General features: G+C 41.7%; 1 protein-coding gene across 2 annotated transcripts in view; it reads left to right on the forward strand.

Annotated features, from left to right (window-relative positions):
- The window catches only part of TESPA1 (thymocyte expressed, positive selection associated 1), a 145,073-nt gene that overhangs the window by 121,433 nt on the left and 4,907 nt on the right, over positions 1–18,733 (forward strand). The gene's annotated exons all lie outside the window — the stretch shown is intronic.

Genomic DNA, 18,733 nt, shown 5'->3' on the forward strand with positions numbered 1-18,733 from the left:
AAGTTTGACTGGCTCTAGTCATTGGTTGTTGAATTACAATACAATAAAATAGTTATATTAACAGCTATTCATTCTGCTTTGATATTGATTATACTGAGGGATCGCAGGTGGCACACCAGGTTATATGGTGGGTGCTTTTCAGCTTTTTTCTGACTCCATCTGCTGGAAGGGAGCCATAACCCAGCAGTTTGGACTGATCCTTGGTACTATAGGAACAAAAATTTACAGGTAAGAACTAATTTTTCTATATGCTTTCATTTCTTCCTCTGATACTGTTTTCTGCAGAAAATGCCTTGCTTTTGATGATTGGTATCCTTCATCTGATTACTCCCCAGAGGTGTCTGCACCAATCTGTTTCAGTACTTTTGCATAGTCTTCCGAATTTGTTCCGTCTGGTGCAACGGCATATGGCCGGTTGTCTCCTGGTCTTGATTGATCGCTTGCTAACTACAAAAGTTTGTGCCAGTGCTTTCTTAAGCTTCTCCAATTTGTCCTAGAGCTGCTGCGAGGAAAAACTGAACCCTAGTGCAGATTGACTCGCTTTGACAAATGTCTGGCTTTATTTCAGGCCCCTTACCGTCAAAAATAAAAGCTCAACTCATTTAGAACAGGAGGCCACGGGAGCAGAACATTGGGAATCTCATGGTCCCAGCATCACCCAGAGATCATAGAGTCAGGGAGGAGTAGGTGTGAGTGCCCTCCTCCCCTGTGGTAGCAAGAGGCTGCAGAAGGAGATGAGACCAGCAACCCTGCTGAAGTTCTAGCAACAGGGAAGCAAGAGTAATAGAAAGGGGAATCCCATCAGCACACAACAGGCCCAGGGGCTGCCTATGGCTCCTTCTCGCCCCACCTCTACAGGAAATGATTGGGCAGTTCCTAACCATGGGTGAGAAGAGAAAGGAGTATCCCTGGCTCCTGTAGCACTGACTTACACAGTTCTTCCTGAGGTCAGATCCATTCATTTTTATGCTTGCTTATGTAAATTTTAAAACTATCAACAATCATGCTGCTGGTTTTTAGGTTGTGCTGGTAGCCAGCCTTTGGTAGGAGATTCTGACCAGGCCAACCAAATACTGTGTATACTGTGTAGTGTGCAGCTCTAAATACACCTCACTCATACCCTGCAACATTCTTTGCAATAAGGCTAGGTTTCTTATAAAATAGATAAATATCCATAAGGCTAGACATCTTTAACTTTAAAGGTCCAGGGTAATAAAACCAGAGCTTTTTTGTCTCTCTCTGTCTCATATTCAGGGCCCCTCTGGCTCAAAATCTGCCTTTAAAATCTACCTGTTTGAGTAGTTAAAGGAGAGGCAATTGATTAGAAGATTGCACTATAGGCCAGGATTTGTTCTGGAAGGGGAATTCAAGACTCTCTGCTGCCACTAACTCTGTGTGAACTTGTGACAAGTCATTTTATCTCCCCATGTTTTAGTTCTAATCCTAGCACTACCATGTGATAGACGTATGAGCTCTCAAACTGCTCTACCAATTGTGTACCATTAGAGGGCAGTGTATCCCAACAGGTCAAAAAAGAGACTCTCAAACAATATTGATTTCTAATAACAGATACAATATTCTGGGGCCAATGCTGAGCGCACTGTTTAACCCTCAGTTGGACATGGGTTGTGTAGGCACAACCTAATCCCCTTATGCAACGCGCTGCAAAACTAATAGCGCTCATCACATGCAAATGCATGTTGATGAGGTTATTAGTTACTCATCAAGAGGACTGAATCGGATTAACAACAGTTCAGGGATATCTTTCCGTTCTACTTGAGACTGTTCTATATTAGGGAAAAACCAATCTAACAATTTATTCTGGGCTTTTGTGAGGGGTTTAGTTTCTATATCTTTGCCATTTAATTCTATCTGATATTTACCATATCTGGTGGCGGTCAATGCCGCTTTACTGGTGGTTAGCATATGATGTATCGAATGATCACAGTGTAATACCAATGTGCAATATGGCATGATCGCTCTCCATTTTCCAATTGCAGCAACAATGGCTGTCAGTAATTTTGGGATTTCAGGCAGTGCCATCTCCACCGGGCTATAAGAGCCGGATAGAAATGCCACTGCTTTATTTGGGGTATCATCTTGATTAACGAGGGCGGCCCATGTGTTACCTAAATCTCGAACCCATATATGCACTTTTAATTGAGGGTCTACAGTACTCAAAGGTTCAGTTCGTAATAAAGTCTGTAATATGTCATGTATGGACAATTCATCCTCTTTAGTTAAGGCAATTTGTGTGGTGGAAATAGTACCCGCTGGTACGTGTAAATGCCGTAATAAAGGAGAAATACGCGCAGAGTAGCCTGGGATCCATTGGCGACAATAATTAAAGGTTCCCAGCAATCCACGAAGTTGTTTTAATGTCTGAGGAAGTTCTTGCTGTTGTAATTCTAACAATAAATCTTTTGTAATGTGTCTAGCTTTGGAAGATATAACTTGACCTAAAAAGTTCACTTGTGTTTTAGCTAAAACGCATTTCTGTCGATTACACTTATATCCAGCTTCACTTAATACTTGTAACAATTTAAAGGTCCATTCCCAACAGTCCAGCTTATTGTCTGTGGAGAGCAGGATATCATCTACGTATGTAAATAAGGACACAGATTTGGGTAATTGACTCCTAAACCTTTCCAAATCCTTGTTCAATTGTTTTGAGAATACAGTTGGGCTATCCGTAAAACCTTGTGGAAGTCTCGTCCACCGATACGCTTTGTTACCAAATACAAATGATGTCAAATCATGGGAAGCCATATGTAAGGGGATAGCAAAAAATGCATTAGACAAATCAATAACTGAGTTGAACTTATGTATTGGCTGAGTTTGCAAAAGCGTCAATGGATTTGCACATACTGGATATTGTGGGATTACCATTTCATTTAAAGCACGTAAATCATGAACTATTCTCACATCATTTTCTCCTTTCGGTACAGGGAATAGAGGAGTGTTATAGGGTGATTCGGATTCCTCAATAATACCATTTTCTAATAGTCTCGCAATCTGACGCATCGTAGGCTCTGTCAATTTTTTATTAATTGGATAAGGATTCACATATGGACCCTGCTCATATGGTTTTATTTTAATCCGATAAGCAGGAGCTGTTTTAGCCTTTCCATAGGGGGCTTTTTCCGTACTCCATAATTCTGATGGCAATTTATCCCAATTCCACTCGTCAGGGATCTCAACATTCTCTTCTCTACTCGTTAGAGCAACCAGTGAGAGAATGCTTTTAGAATCGGGAATTTTAAAGGTTAATGTCAATCCAAATTGAGTGAGTAAATCTCGACCTAAGAGATTCACTGGGCAATGTTCGGCAATTAAAAATTATACAGATGCCTCCCTTCTGCCCTGTGTAGTCTTAATTGTCACAGGTGTTAATTCAGTTAAATGTTTTTCACTAGGCTTGCCATCAAAACCTATAGTAGTATTGGTTTCGAGTGATTCTCTGACAGCAATTGGTTTAACACAAACGGAAGAGGTGGCTCCTGTGTCGATTAAAAATTGCATTGGAACTTGTTGTGGGCCTACTAATAATTGAACAAATGGTTCTGATGTCTGAAGGAATATAGTATCACCCTGGACGATTCCTGTATTCCCCGCCTTATGTCAGTAACTTTCTGGCGTCCACACAGGAAACTGTGAGGGTGTCTGTTGTGCGGACTGTGGCCCAGGCAGCCCAGGCTGCCAATGGTCTGGTACCGGCGGTTGTGCATGATAGGAATTAGGGTTCTTTGGCCGTCTACATTCAGTTGAATAATGTCCCACTGCGTGACAATTCCAACATTCTACATGAGCTCTTCTGTCTGGTGATGGCCTATTCCCCCTACCTTGTGACAGGCCACGGCCACCTCTACCCCTTTGCATTCCTCTACCCCGGGGGATATACGGGCCATATCCTCCCTGGTATATATCTGAGGGTTGTTTCTGTATCACATAACAATCTTGTATACCATCCTGGATATTAGGATCATGTAAGAATTTTTTACTCTGATCATGGCTTTTCGCCTTTTTCTTTTCCTCCAAATCTGCTATTTGTAAGGCCATTAATTTACTGGCTACTTTCAGTTGTTCTTTATGAGGAGTTTGTAACATTTTAGTATGAACTGATGCAAAGTGCAATAATGTTGTCCTTACCTCAGGCCATCCCTTTGTAGATAAAGCCACAACATTGTTCAAATTTGTCTGCATGTTTGCTGGTAAAGTAGCGTAAAATAAATGCAAAAACACAGGAATGTGGGGTTGGACATCAGCATCTTGTCCAGTTTGTGCCTTATATGTATCCATACATTTTGTTAAATGTGATGAAAAATCACCACTACCATCCCATTTTCCTGCTGTAATGGCTGTAAAATCAATTGTAGTGGGATATAAAGTATCCAGAGCTTTTGCTAGATTTATCCTATCTCGTCCCTGAAACGGGCTTCCATCCACGGCAGGAGTAACCAAACCAGGACACACACTAACTACTGACAGCTGCGCAAGATTTATACCACATGCTGCACAAAGTGCTTTAAAATCACCTATGGCCAACTGTGTTCCTGCTGTGTTGGTATCAACAGCATCTAGCCACATTCTAGCTCCTTTATGAATACTTGGCAATTTCTGTACAATTGTACTGATATCAGTGGGGCTATATGGCTTATATGTAGCTACTAATTGGTTTTGGGCATCTGTTCTTACGAAAACAGGTTGTTGTAATACTCTGTCTCGTGAATCTTTGTGTTGTAATGAACAAGCTATCTGCCCAGTATTCCGCTTTTGTTTTTTTGATCTTGTGAGGGGTGTAATTGATTCATATTCTAGCAATAATTCACTCCAGACTTCACATCCTTTGACCATGAAGTCATGGTGGATAGAGTCAGTACAATAAACAAAAACAGTCGACAGCAAGTCATCAACTTGCTTGGTGTTCACAGGCCCAATATTTGAACACGGGATGCGACACTGCTGTTGTTCACACTCTTGTGTGATCACTTCCCACCAAGGTTTACCATATTTACTTTTATGGTCATTGTCTAAAACATCCAGCACCCATTTGATTATTGCTAGATCCTTCTCCTCCTCATTTTGCACAGGTTCTTTTGCCGGAGTTTTATTCTGGTCTACCTTTTCTACCTGGTCTGCTTGCTTTAGGGATTCATTTTCTACCTGTACTGCTGTTAAATGTATTCTTCCTGTAATCTCAAACTCATTCCCCGTATCCTGTCCTTGGTCTTCATCAGGATTGGGTGGTAACGGTTGAGTCTCTTGTAAAGTCCCGTATCCCATCGGGGCTGGCACCCTAAACTTTTCATCTGTTAATTGCTTCGTTACCCCTCGTTCCATTTTGTCCCCGCTCCCCTTGTATGTATCCAAACTTGGGTACAATGGAGCACTTGGGGTTGCATCATATAAAGGCCTATACCCAGCAGGGATTGGCAGTTGCCAGCTACTCTCTTCTCCTGATTTCATCTCGCCACTCTTTTCTCCTGATTTTATCATTGGACAAGTTACTACATAAGGTGGCGGGTAGGGCTGAGGATCTACTAGTTGATCCCGAGGATCATCCTTTGGTAACCCTTGGTGGTCCTGCACTATTTCATGTTTTGGCTTGACTCCCTTTTTTATTTCTGTATCAGCATAATATAAATCTGCTGTTACTGAAAAAAGTTTCCAGATATGTAAATGTTTTTCCAGACTAGCCTTATCCTTTTTCTTATCTTGTAGGAAATGTTGGAGTGGAATCAATCGACTAGGCTGTAAAGAGCCCTCTAAGGGCCAAGACAGAAAAGAGTCCTTAGCTGCATATTTTACCCATTTGTCATTTACTTTCTTTATCATTTCCTTTTGAAAGGGGAATAGTGCAATAACATATTGAAGTGCCGTACTGTTTTGTGCACTATCAATATATAAGGTAGTATTTTGGGGGATCTTTTTCAGGGTTATAGCGTTAAGGCCACTATTCTCCATCTCTATCAATTTAAAGCTGAGCGTTTCCCTCAAAATCCCGTTCCTGTTCCTCTTGATTAGGCGACGTACGCCCAACTGTACAATATATCCAACAGCCAAGCACAAGGCAAAATAAGCAATTGCAAACAATAGCGACCCAAAGAGATATATAGCATAAATCATCCATTAAACCAAAAATATTAATCTTCATTAATTCTGAGTACTCGTTAACCCTTTATTCACACAGGACCTGATTTCCTTCTCCCTCCAAGCACGGTTGATCACTCCGGCTTTAAAAGAGATATCAGGAACGTGAATATATGTCTCACAAAAGGTGTTATATTCAGTGTCACCCTCTATCACGGCCTACTAAAACGATCACAGTCCTGCCGCGGTCGCCATTTTGTTTTTATGCTAGGTTAACTATTGTATTGTGAGAGAAAATGACACTGAACAAACTGCAATTTACAAAAGCTTCTTAATGCAAATAAAAAAATTTTATTAATTGGAATCTGTTAGATGCTATATTAATATCTTGTTATAAAACTGGATAGGCGACAAGTGGCCTATACAGGAAGCAAAGAATCAAGCTACAAATTAATATACTTTCTATACTCACATTAAGTACACAGGTCAGTCAAAGAAAACAGCTTTGCTTGGTTACTTCTCTTTTCCAGCAGTTTTTATAGGTTTCATAATATGCACTGCAAGCTAGAAATCGTGTTGCTCTAAATCAGCTCATGATTGCTCCATACCTACACTCAGGGTCACATTTTTCCTTATCATGCCAACTGTCACTGTGGCCTAGTTTCTCTTCCCCTTATCAGCTCCTAGCACACACGTCCTTGGCTTCACAGATTTATTTTCGTACTCAGAAACATAGCCTCACTTTCCTGTTTTTCTCTTTCTCAATTTAGACTTTGAATTGCTGAAATTGTAAGATCTTTTGTGCAACTTGTACACGTTGCCCACTGGGTTCAGACCCAGGTGTCTGGCCCAGACTGGTACTGGCATCAGCATATTCAGAAGTCCAAGGTCAGCATTTTCATCATCACCCAGAATTCAAAAAAATAATGTGCGCCAATACACACAGTTTTGCGCTCAGAAATTCTGAGCACTCCCAAAAGATGTATGGAAAAGTAGAAAAAAATGCTTCTCTGCATCCTACTTAATACCATTGTGATATTAAGTCGGAGAAAGGAAAGAATAAAAAAAAAAGTTTTTAAAAAGTGCCGACAGTCAGGTTCAGGAAATGGACGCTCAGTTAACAAGCATCCATTTCCAGAATCCGTGGCTGTGCACCGATTAGGAAAATGAACGCCGATTAGATTCAATGCCCGTTTTCTTAACTGGCAGACAGCTGCAGACAGCCAGCCGCTCGTGGGCGCCAGTTATCAAGGAGGCGCTAGGGGCAAGCAGTCGACCCTAGCACCTCCTTGACAACGCGACCCCTAATTTAAATATTGCATGGCGCCCCCAGGAGAGGTGCCTGGGGGCGCATTAGGAAAGCGGGCGCTGAACACTCAGCGCCCGCTTTCAGCGCTTTTTTTTTTGCATCAGCCCCCTCTGTTTATTAAAGAGAGAGTGAGTGTTCCATTCATTTTACCGACTTTGTATGTAGAATAACAATATATGCTTGAAGGCTGATATGCCAGCTGCTACCATAGAGAATGTCGAGACTGCACCTTTATTAAATCAGTAAAATTTGGGGTAGCTGTTTTCAGTGTGCAAGTTTGAGAAAAATGTTATTTGATGGAAAAATATTGATGACACCATGGCCTCTGTACTATGGAAAAAGAAAATCATAATTATTACCACATGCCTTAGTGATTTAAAAAAAAGGGAGATTTCAAGTGAAAGAATGTCTATTCCACGTGAAGGCCCAGCCCTACTACCTAGAAATTTGGAGGTTTATTCTTTCTTTATTTTTGATCTGACTACTTGGACAAATGTCCTTTAAAAAAACTATCGGACAACTGCCATTCCATCTGCCAATGGGAAGAGAAAATCCTGGAAGCCAGTGGTGATTAGAAAATAGAAAGATATTGCTCTCTATTGTCAAATGAGAATGTTTATATTAAGAGAATCTCTCCGGCCCACAATTTAACTGACCATGTGGACTGAGTAATTTATTTATTTAATAATTTTATATACCGACTTTTCATGCAAGCATATCAAATCGGTTTACAGTAGTTAGCAATTAATCATTTAAAATTATTTGCTTTTCCAAAGAAGAAAGAAGTAAATACATTATTTCATAATATAATTAACATAGCAAACTAAATAGTATGCTAAATGATCAAAATTTAAACACTTAGAGTGGTAGTATAGTTAGGGTAGAGATAGTATAATAAAAATAAATATATACATTACCTTGGTATTAAATCAGAAGTGTAAGATAATTATGCTAACAGCTCTTGGTAGGCTTGTTTAAGAAGCCAAGTTTTAATCCCCTTTTTAAATAATTTGATGTCAGCTTCTAGTCATAATTCCTGCGGGATGGAGTTCCATAGAAGGGGTCCAGCAATAGAGATAGATCTTTCTCTTACATTATTTAGGTGGGCAATTTTGGGGGAAGGAATTGGTAGCATCCCTGTTCCGGTTGATCTGGTGGTTCTTGAGGGGGTGTGGAAGTGAAATGAAGAGGATAGCCATTCAATTTTTTCATTGTAGAGTGTTTTGTGTATTAGTGATAAGATTTTATGCTGGGCCCTGTATTTGACCGGCAGCCAATGAAGTTCTTTTAATATTGGGGTGATATGTTCAGATCTTTTAGTACCTGTCAAGAGTCTAGCTGCAGAGTTCTGCAGAAGTTGCAATGGTCTTGTAGTATTTGCAGGAAGGCCTAAGAATAGTGAGTTACAGTAGTCTAATCTTGATAAGACAAGTGCCAGTAAGACGGTTCTAAAGTCTTTAGGGAATAGGTGGGGTTTTAATCTTTTGAGTATGTTTAATTTGAAGTAACCACCGCTTATTATTTTTTTAACGCAGGATTTCATGGAGAATTCGCAATCTATAAGAATCCTTAGATCTCGTACTTCTAGGGAGATGGGGTAGTTTTTGGCCGCTTATTGAATTTCAAGCTCTTTTGTCTTGCTTAATTTAGGGGAGATGTATAGGATTTCAGTTTTTTTTAGTATTTAGGGAAAGATTAATTTGGGTTAATACCTTTTCAATGGAGGATTGGTATATGTCCCAGAGCTTTAGAGTTTGGTCAATGGACTTTTGGATCGGTATTAAAATTTGAACATCATCTGCATAGATAAAATGTGTTAGACCGAGGCCTGATAGAATTCTGCATAAAGGGAGCATATAGATATTAAATAGTGTAGAGGATAGAGAGGATCCTTGGGGCTCTCCGAAGTTGAGATCGATAGGATGTGACTCTTTATCAAGAAATTTTACTTTGAAGGTTCTATTTGTTAGGTAAGAGCTAAACCATTTGATTCTCATTGCAGGTAAATCCTGAGATTGCTTTCTTTGGCAAAGCCTCTTGACTGACACTGAGATCATTCAATTTGTGCTAACAGCAGCCCGGAAGTCAGATGTCTACATGTCTCCTAGTCCCTACAGTAGGGCTGGTCATGATGGCATTACTACTTTTCCTCTAGAGTAGCACACAATGGATACTCACCATACTGTATTTGGGAACTGCTCAGGTACAATATAATGATTCTGGGATTTTGCATGAATTGCTGGGTCTCTGGAGAAATACCAGAAAGCTTTGGGTGCTGCATTAGCCACACAGGCTGGAAGAAGGATATTGGCCCATACATACTGGAAGCAGGAATCAAATTGGCTTGAGTGGACAGGAAGAAGAAAATGGTGTCACACTGGCCTGCACTGGCTAAAGGAGTCGTTTTGGCCCATCTGAACCCAAAGGGGCAGTTGTGGCATTCCATCGGTCCGTGGAGGCCAGAAGATGGAAGAGGCAGCTGCTGCTAAACAGTTGGGAGAGGTGAGGCTAGTGTAGTTGGGCCTGGGCTTAAGAAGGGACACAGTGCTGGGACAGGATTTGGGGAAAGGAAGTAAGTGTTTGTGTGGTGTGTTGTGTGTTGTGTGTGTGTGTGTGAGAGTGTGTGTGTGTGTGTGTGCGTGTGTGTGTGAGAAAGAGAGAGAAAGAGGGGAGTAGGCGGAGGGTGGAAGAGAAAATGTCTGATAATTATAAAATAGGATGCAAGGGCTGAAAAGTGAGTGTTAAAAGGGCGTCCAAATAGTTGGCGATTACTTCGTTGTGTGAATATTGGTAATTCAGGGAAAGGCTTGTAAGAAGAGCCATGTCTTAAGTTTTTGCTTAAATTTTTTGGGGCATGATTCCTGACGTAAGTCAGGGGGGCATATCATTCCCGGTTATGGGTCCAGCTATGGACAAAGCACGCTCCTTGGTAGAGGTGAGGAGTGCGGCTTTATGAGATGGCATGGGTAAAGTGGCAGCATGTTGTGATCTGGGTGGTCTGATAGGTTTGTGGAAGTACTGCAATGTTTGTGAAAGCCAAATTGGTTGGGTGAGAGAATATTGTATTTTTCAAGGAAGTCAGTAAGTTGTGTGTTTACAATTTTTTCAAGGATTTTTGCTAGAAAAGGAAGGTTGGAGATGGGGCAGTAATTGGCCAGTATAGTGGGGTCAGAATTGGGTTTTTGAGTATGGGTTTAATGATGGCTTGTTTTAGGGCAGTGGGGACTTTGCCTTGGCTATGGGAGGTGCAATTACTTCAGGGATGGTCAGGAGTAATTTAGTTGGGATAGTGTCAATGGGGTGTGTGGCAGGTTTGATTTTCTTAAGAATGGATTCAATTTCGGAGGTGGCAGTGGTATCAAAGGTATTGAATGATGCATTAGGGTTGTGTGGTTGGGAGGTGGGTAGTGGGGAATCGTGTCATGATCTTTGCTATTTTGTCGTGAAAAAATTGGGCGAGATCATTACTTTTGTTTTTAGTATCCATTTCAGATATGGACGGGGGATCAATTTTGCTCATCTTATGGACATAACTAAAGAGAGCGTTGGAATTGAATTGTAAATTGTGGATTCTTTTTGCATGGAAATCTCTTTTTGTTTTAAGGGTTTGTTTATGATAGTTATGCGGGGCGGATTTATAATTGGTTAGATGTGTGGGTGAAGGGTCTTTACGCCAGATTGTCTCTAAATTTCTAAGGGTAAGTTTGATAATTTTTAATTCAGCGGAGTACCAGGGTTTTCTGGAGGAGTTAGAAGGGTTGATTTTTTGGGAAAGTAATGGACAAATTTGGTTGGCAATATTATTGGTAATAGAGTTCCATGATGTGATGGCAGTATTGGTATCAGACAATATGATCATCAGTCTGCAAATACGAGAGATAATTAACTTGGTGCTGCTTTGAATCTATTTTGATAGACAGTTACATTTACTTAAAATACCTTACTTTTCATATGTTTTGTGATACAAGATGAGAACAGCACACAACAGATGGGGAGGGCCCCCAAGGCATGAATGTGATGACTCCTTACTTACTGTTCTTTGTGGCTTTTATAGTAAGACAGGACTGGTTTGAAATTGTTGGAATTATTTGTGGGTTTAATGAGAAATTTCTTTGGGGGGGGGCAGGGTTGAGAGAGGGGTTCGGGAATTATAGGGAAAGAGAATCATGGGAGTGGGCTTTCTGCTATGGTGTTCAGTAAGCAAATGTCTATTTGGAATATTTCATTTGTCTGTATTTGGGAGGGGGTCTAGGCTGGATGGCCCCAATATTTCAGTATTTTCTTATCACAAACCATTTTATTACGGTACCTGTTAATTATGGGAAAATCTCTTAATTATTTATTCTGGAATGTATGTGGGATTGGAACAGTGGTGAAGCGTTATGAATTACTTAAAGCAATGCAACATTTTCAAACTGATATTACATTATTACAAGAAACTTGATGCGGGTGTGGACCCTTAGGCCGAGATGGGGTCGATGCAATCAGCAGGGAGGAGCCCTTCAGGTCCCCACCGTTGGCAGACAGAATCAGACGAGGCTAAGGCCCAACTGGAGCTTCACCTTTACCAGCCCTTATTCCCCTCGAGTTGAGCCTTCAGATGCCAGGGCCAGCAGATCTTAGGAAGGGGGCTTTTGTGGACAGCGAGGATTCTTTGACGTAGCAGGGTCAGAGCAGATTGAGATCAGGCGAATCCTGAGACAGGCTGAGATCAGCCACAGGTGACATTTGAGGGTATTCTGGAGACAGGCGAAGCAAGGATGGAGACAGGTGAGACAGGCTGATGGCAAGCAAGGATGTCCGGGAATCAGACCAAGGTCAAGTACCAGGTATCCATAGGGAAGAAGGGACGGATAGGAAAGTAAGGAGCAAACAGGCAGGTGAGGAACACATAGAAGAACTGAAGAAGGATCTTGGACCCTGGAGTCAAAGATGAGCTGTAACAGAAGAACAGGAACAAGCTGGAACTGAAGAATGAAGATAGGCTGGAACTGAAGAATGAGATGCTGGCAACTCTCACTACTAGATGAAGCAGGCAGTCCTGTTGCTGAGGTGAGGAGTGAAGGGAAGAGAGGACCTTTTATTATAAGCCAGGAGTCTTTTGACATCATCTTCAGGGGCTGCGGGGCTTCCTCTCTGTGATCTCTTTAAAGCACAACAAAACAGGTGCTACACAGGAGCATTAGTGGTATTGTGCCATGTTGGAGAAGGGCGGCTGGCCTGGGGAAAGTCGGCAGCAGCATCCTGCCATATGTGCTGGCGGCATCCTGCTGCAACTTGGACCAGGCTGGAGGTAAGAGTGGCAGTCCGTGGGGCCATTTTGAATACTGGCAGCCGATAGCCTTTGCCCTCACTATGTCACAGGGGCGCCGGCCATCCATTGCTCCTACCATGTGACAGGGGTTGACCAATGGCACCGGTAGCCCCTGTGACATAGTAGGTCAAAGGCTATCGGCGCCATTTTGAATACCGGCAACAGAGGGTGTGAGCACAAGAGATGGCTCCCGGACCCCCCGCTGGACCACCAGGGAGTTTTGGTAAGTCTTGGAGGGGGTCAGGAGAGTGGGGGATTGTAGTTAATTTAATTTTAGCCGGGAAATGAATAAGAATTAACGTATAAACGGATCGGGGGGGGGCCCTTGCCGAATGCAACGCATCTGCCCCCCGACAAATACGAATCCCAAATGCAAAGTATGGCATCCTTCTGCACATCCCTAATGTTGGCCAATGCAGTCCATACCTAGAGATGGAAAACACATGTCTCTATGAAAACACAGACTGGTCAAATGGTTCATGAATCTCAAGAAACTGAGAAAATTTTCTCAGATTATTATAAAGCATTATATGTTTCATAACCTGGAGATTTCACTAAGACAGAGAGGTACATATGTAATGTGGGTGACTAAGGAATTGGATCGAGGAAGAGCGCTCGATGTGATCTACTTGGATTTCAGCAAAGCTTTTGATAGGGTCCTTCATAGGAGGCTTGTGAATAAAATGAGAAGCTTGGGAGTGAGTGCCAAGGTAGTGGCATGGATTACAAACTGGATGATGGATAGAAGTCAGTGTGTGATGGTAAATGGAACCTACTCTGAAGAGAAAACTAGTGTGCTGCACTGATCGGTGTTGGGACCGGTCCTGTTCAATATCTTTGTGAACGACATTGCGGAAGTGATAGAAGGTAAAGTTTGTCTTTTTGCGACTGATACTAAGATCTGCAACAGAGTGGACACACCAGAAGGAGTGGAGAGAATGAGATGTGATTTAAGGAAGCTTGAAAAGTGGTCAAAGATATGGCAGCTGGGATTCAATGCCAAGAAGTGCAGAGTCATGCATCTGGGGTGTGGTAATCCAAAAGAGCTATACGTCTTGGGGGGTGAAGGGCTGTAGTGCACGGAGCAAGAGAGGGACCTTGGGGTAATAGTGTCTAGTGATCTGAAGACGGCAAAGCAATGTGACAAGGCAATAGCTAAAGCCAGAAGAATGTTGGGCTGCATAGAGAGAGGAATAACCAGTAAGAAAAAGGAGGTGATAATCACCTTGTACTGGTCCTTGATGAGGCCTCACCTGGAGTATTGTGTTTAGTTCTGGAGACCGTATCTCAAAAGGCATCAGAGACAGTTTGGAGGTAGTCCAGAGAAGGTGATAAAAATGGTGGGTGAGTTTCCATCAAATGACTTTTGAGGAGAGATTGAAGGACCTAAATATTTATACCCTGGAAGAGAGGAGGTGCAGGAGAGATATGATACAGACCTTCAGATACCTGAAATGCTTTAATGATGCACAATCGACAAACCTTTTCCATTGTAAAGAAATCAGTAGAACTAGGGGTCACGTAATGAAATACTTCTTCATGGAGAGGGTGGTGGACTCCTGGAATGCCCTTCCGGAGGAGGTGGTGAAGACAAAAACAGTGAAAGATTTCAAAAGGAGCATGGGCTAAACACTGGATCCCTAAAGGCTAGAGGATAGAAATGAAAAAAAGACTGCATGGGGGTAAGTCGCTGGCTTGGTGATTACTATCCTTAACCAATAAGCCTTCATACTGTTGATGCAACTCTATTATTTCTCTCTGCTTTTATGGCAGGGGGAAAAGGGGAATTAGATTCAGACAGCAACCAACAAGGCAATTGGATTTTACAGTCTGGGAAAACAAATAAGCATGGGGGGGAAAACAAATAAGCATGGGGGTAACTTGCTGGTGTGGCAGTTACTACCCTTAACCAACATGTCTGATATCTTTGGAGGCAACTCCAACATTGCTCTCTGCTTCAATGGCAAAAGGTAACAGGGAATTGGACTCAGACAGTAATCAACAAAGGCCCTGACATTGACAGTTTGGGAAACTAAGTAAGGGGGTGACTTGTATGGCGCAGTATGTTTCTCTCACTCTCTCTCTCTCTCTCACACATACACACACATACAGACAAAAACTGAATTGGAACCACAAGCCAGATTCTGTATGTAGTGCAACAATGGAAAAGCAGAAAATCACTATTCCTCAAAACAATACAATCAAGAAATATAAATCAATCAAAATAATAAAACCATACTAAAAATATACATAAAATTTCCTAAACATCGATAAAATATTTCAAAACGGCAGACATCAAATAACACCCATTAATTAAAACTAATAAGGATTCTAAAAATCCCCCACTCTCCATACCTGTCACCCTGAGATTGTCATGAAATGGGGGTTCACACACACACAGAGCCACAAACAAAATATGCTCCGTCTTTCAACACACATACACGCTTGGTGAGAGACAGAGGGAGCTTGAGTGTGTGTGTGTGTGAAAGAGACAAACACGTTTCCTCTGACTCTCTCTCACAAATACACACTTCCTCTTTATCTCTCAGACAGGAATTCTGTCTCACCCACGCACAAACACATACATGCTTCCTCTCTCTCACCCCCACCCCCACACACAGGTACCCTCTCATACATACACACCCACAGGCACACAGACGCACTCTTCTATACACTCTCCATCTCATACACAGAGGCATCCTCTCATATACACACATAGGCATCCTCTCATACATACACATACACACACATACACACACACCTTTTCATACACACATACCCGCACCCTCATAAACACTCACCCACACACTCTCATATACACATCCTCATACACACAAAAACTCTCATATACACACACACACGCACATCCACTCACACCCTCATACATTGGCACTTACTTTCACAGGGCCAGTCTCTCCCTTCTTCAGCCACCGGCAGTACTGCAGAGCCTCTTCTTCTGCCGCTGGCTCCAGGAGCGCCAGCGGCAGTGCTGGGTCTGTTCTTTGCTGCCGCACCAGCTCCAGGAAATGCCGGTGGTGCTGCTGGCCTCTGCCACTGCAGGTCCTTGCTTTTGCTGGCGGGGTTTCCCCCGCCACATTACTGTTTCATGCTGTCACAGGACCTTCCTGCCGGAAGCAATTGCACTCCTCCCCCTGTTGCCAACCAGGATGGACCGCCACCCTTGCCCCCTCCTTCCTTAGCATGCCTCTGCTCCATTATACAACTTCCCTGGTCCAGATGGCCTTTCTAGGGAGTTTTATAAAATGTTGATTGATCAGCTTTGACTCCCTCTGGGGCGAGCCTATGCAGCACTTTAATGATCATTGCGGTATTAGCCACTCCTTAAACCTGGTCGAGATCCTCTGTTACCAGGATCATACCAACCAATACCATTATTTAAATATGATGTTAAATTATGAGCAAAAATAATGGCTGATCGACTCTCCAAGATACTTCTACTTTGATATCTGACGAACAAATAGGATTTGTTAAGGGAAGGATTGCAGTTACTAATATACGAAAAGTTCTAGCCTCTCTTGAACATTCTGTCCAAGTGCAGCTGAATTCTTTACTTATTGGTTTTGATGCTGAAAAGGCTTATGACAGTGTTATTTGGAATTATTTATTTGCTGTTTTAAGAGCATGTGGTTTTGGGAGGAATTTTTAGGATATTATTTCTTTACAGTATAATCACCCTAAATTGTGCATTTTGGTTAATGGGGACTTCTCTGAAGCTTTTGAATTTCATAGGAGCACAAGACAGGGATGGCCCTTGTCCCTTCTTCTTTTTCCATTATCTCTGGACCCTTTTATATGAACAGTAGCAATGAATCCTGTTGTATCAGGAATCTCAATAGGTGCACATACATTTAAATTAACCGCTTTTGCTGACAATCTGTTATTGCATCTCTCTCTTTACAGCTTCTTCTAAATGAACTTTCTTGTTATGGGTCTATCGCAGGACTGAAGTAGAATTTGGAGAAATCTGAAGCTATGACTATTGGGACATGGAATCCCAGGGACATGGAATCCCAGGGAATAGGCAGAGGATGAAATGAAATATTTATTTATTTTATTTATTTATTTAACAGCTTTTCTATACCGACATTAGAATGCACATCATATCGGTTCACATCTCAACAGTAGGTGGAAAGTACAACGAACAGGGGTGGGAGAGGGACAACAGTAGAAACTCGAGGGCAGGAGGCTCTAGGGGGAGCCTGAAAATTGAACTAGAGAAGTAACAATATCTCGAAAGGTAACATATTTACATATTTGCATGATGCAAATTACTTGGAGAGAGTCAAAGATAATGGAGAAGCAGGAGAAGAGGGTGAGAGAGGTACGTGGAGTTAGTCTGGAAATGCCTGGTGGAAGAGCCATGTCTTTAGCATTTTCCTGAATTTAGTATGGCAAGGCTACAGGCGGAGGTTTGTGGGTAGGGCATTCCAGTGAGTTGGGTCAGCAATTGAGAGAGCACAGTCCCTTGTTGCTGTGAGTTGGGCTTCTTGAGGGTTGGGACTTGTAGGGTGCCTTTGAGATTTGCTCTAGTGGGGCATGTCTGAGTAGATGGATCTCAAAAAACATTGCATGATCTCTATGGATTAAATATTGCTAAATTGCAAAATGGCACGAGGGCTATTTTGCACAAATGGTTGCACTTGGTAATTTCACTGGGTGGAGGGATACAAATATACACATTGACCATTTTCCCTAAATGGATATATGTTTTTGGTATTCTTCCTCTTTCACTAGAAACAGGATTTTAAATTGTTATTCAGGGAGTTGAGACTTTTCCTTTGGCGGGAAAGCCCAGGATACTTTTAACACAATTGATGGCACCTTGGAAGCAGGGTGGGATAGGCTTACCTGACATTCGACTTTATAATCAGGCGGCCAATCTTTCACAGGTGGGGAATTAGTTTATGACACCTCTTATTATAGAAATTTGAAAGGGCTATAATTCACCCTCTTAATCTTAGATATATTTTGCATGCTAAAAGTTCCCACCTATCTGATTCTGTTAAATGGTGTATCTTTATATCCCCTGCAAGGAAAACATGGCATTGGTTGACTACTAAATTTAAGTTAAATTCCTGGGTTTCACCATTCTTACCTTTACTGGTAACAATGAGTTTCAACCCCGTTTGACTAGGAAAGTTTTTGAAAGATGGTCCCATAAGGGTATTTCAGTTTTCTCTCATGTTTTAAATGAGGAAGGGAAGATGCTATCTTTAGAATCTTTACAGCACAGGCTCCAAGGGAGCACCCTGGATAGTTCAGTTATTTACAACTCAGACGTTATCTTTTTTCATTGCACAGAGAGGATCTTAATGCTGTAGCTTGGAAAATTTTACAAGACTGGTTTGACTTAGAGGACCCTAGTAGACACACTTTGTCATCTCTCACTAGGTCCCTTCAGATTGCATTTGGTACCCATTCTTTAGAGAGTCTATGGAATAAATGGACCCAGGGATTGCATATTTGAATATCTTTTCACTCATTTATTGCTTCTTTTGGGCACACAAGAGCTATCACAAAGAATAAACACGTGCGAGAGACACAATATAAATTTTTCTCTCCATCTTATGTATCCCACAGACAGGCCTATCTGGAAGGACTAACAGAATCTGAGTTATGTTTGGAATGTAATACTGCTGAGGGAACTTTGGGTCATGTATTTTGGTCTTGTAGTAAAATTCAAACTTTTTTGGAGTCAATTCTATCAGTATGTTGAAAATGTTTTATCTTTACGATTGCCTTATACTAGTTCAGTTGTAATCTTTGGAATCATGTCAACTTGGAATCATGTCAATTGGTTGGCAGTACAAAATACATGGATTGCAAAGGTGCTTCTTTTAAGCCACAATAGCAATTCTTCATCATTGGAGAGAAAAGGCCAAGCCTTCCTTTGCATAGTAGAGGAATACAATCCATAATCTCTTGAGTTGGGAAGTCAAGCTCTCCTAGAGAAAGAAGAAACTATTAAATTCTTGGATGCTGTATATATATCGCCTTTA

The sequence above is a fragment of the Rhinatrema bivittatum genome, chromosome 3 (assembly GCF_901001135.1).
Source record: "Rhinatrema bivittatum chromosome 3, aRhiBiv1.1, whole genome shotgun sequence".
NCBI classification, from domain to species: Eukaryota; Metazoa; Chordata; class Amphibia; order Gymnophiona; family Rhinatrematidae; genus Rhinatrema; species Rhinatrema bivittatum.